Below are 2320 nucleotides of genomic sequence, written 5' to 3' on the forward strand. Positions count from 1 at the left end.
CCCGTCGGGGCCTTTAGCCCCTCCGTCGGGCAGGTCCTGGCGCCACCCCTGCTACACATCACTCCGATGTACAACTTGGGTGGGCCACTTATGGCATTGAGATGACAGCTCAATATAGCAATAGACATATAATAACAAAATACAGCCACTGCCATTACTTGAGACAATTATCGTGGCCATAATATTTTCATAGTTTATCGATACATTATATGTGAACGAATTTAAAATTATGTTCTCGTTTATAATTACAGACTGAAATACCGAACAATATGGAACAACTTTATGATTGTTATTGTTGGAGTCGCTGTAGTTTATTTTAAGAGCACAACGCAGAGTTATAGCATTTCCAATGTTTACACTGCAAAGTAACAATCGGTAATTGTTTGTGTTAAACTATGTAGGTGGTTTTGGAAAAAAACATTGTTGAGACACTTTCAACAACAACGGCTCTTTTCATAACGGCCAACAAGGTGTACTGTAAACATTTAGTGTGATGGTAATTTTGTATTTATGGCTGTAAACTGTATTGATGTTGGGAAGGCTACTACTACTTAAACCAGCCAGTCATTTTAAAGATGCAATCTGCTATAGAGCATAAACGGAGTCGAGTCTCAATGCGCTGTTAAATAAAAAGTTAAAAAAAAAAAAAAATGTGTTTTTAGACGGTTTAGACATGTTGCGAGAAGGGGAATTGCGAACTTCAAGAGGCAGGGAATTCCATAGTAATGTCGCAGCAACAGAAAATGCGTCAACGTAAGATTTCAATCGACTACGGTAGAAGATAATAATGGTCAGTACTCTGGGGAGGGGAGACGGGGAACACCTTAACGTCAGCATTTTATTTGTCACCGAAATGATCACTTAGTTAGAACTGGCTATACCGGTAGTGTTTCCAAATTCAGATTTCCATCATCCTTGTTCATAAGTTTCATATTAGGCATGTCTTATCCATATTGATTTGATCATCATTATCAGTAGTATAAATATAATCTTTGTCATTTCAATGAATTGCTCACACGTTTGTGCACCAGGAAATATAATAAGGTGTTTTGGTGTAGGCCTATATATTTATTTATTTAGCAGTGTTATATTACGGATAAAGTACGTGAGCAGTGATTTGAAGCTACATAAATATTAGATTAATGGTCATAGTGGTAGTGGCAAAATTGTTATGGTGGTGGTGGTATAATATATTAATAGGCTACATGGCAGCCTTAGAATATTATATAGATCTAGGCTTACTAAAAATTATGCAAAGTATATTCTTGCCAAAATTTATTGCTAGACCATGCTCAGATCAGTTAGTTTAAAATATTAGCCTGCTCGAAAGAGTATATAATTGTATATATCCGATCAGTATAGATAGCTTCCTTCGTGGACATAAAATCGATTTAGAATATATGAAGAAGACACTATGAAGACAATTACTCGGGATAGTCTTACGTGCAGATCGTCTTATGTGAAATAATTGACTTTGTTATATTAAAGAATATGAATCAAAAAGTAGGTAGTGACTGTATCTGTTAGTAACTAGCAGTAAAATTGAGTTGGTTGCACTTTTATTTTATAACTAGCATTGAAAAAGATACATTTTATAACTAGCATTATATTTCCCATTCATCGATTGGAGCTGAGTTTTTAATATGGCCAGTGAGCGTTTTATTAATTAGATTACAAGATGTTTATACGGTGAAAATGAACTCTCCCCCCCCCCCCCTCTCTCTCTTTCTCTCTCTCTCTCTCTCTCTCTCTCTCTCTCTCTCTATATATATATATATATATATAAATATATATATATATAATATATATACATACATATATATACATATATACATGCACGCACACACATATATATATAAATATATACACATATATATACACACATAATATATACATATATATATACACATATATATACATATATATATATATATACATTATGTATATACATATATATGGCTGTGTGCGTATATATTTATATACTATATATATATATACTGTATATAATATATATAATAATATGATTACTATATATGCCTATATATAATTTAATCTATTTATTATGTGACAAGCATTATTGATTGTCAGGCTGTTAGCAACAAGACATCATTATATGTAAATAATTCTTAATCCACAAAAAAATAATTTTGTGGAGTGCCCAATTTTACTTCCTAGACCTTAATATAGCATAAGACGTAGCTTATAATCATAACTTAATGCATTATGACAATAGTAATGTACCACTGCAATCACAATATCGGAAGTGTTTTCTCATAATTCGTTTGTGCTTTCTGCCGACTAAGCCTACTAAAAGCAATGA

The sequence above is a fragment of the Anneissia japonica genome, unplaced genomic scaffold (assembly GCF_011630105.1).
Source record: "Anneissia japonica isolate Jap-2015-1 unplaced genomic scaffold, ASM1163010v1 scaffold334_len275345_cov169, whole genome shotgun sequence".
NCBI lineage: Eukaryota > Metazoa > Echinodermata > Crinoidea > Comatulida > Comatulidae > Anneissia > Anneissia japonica.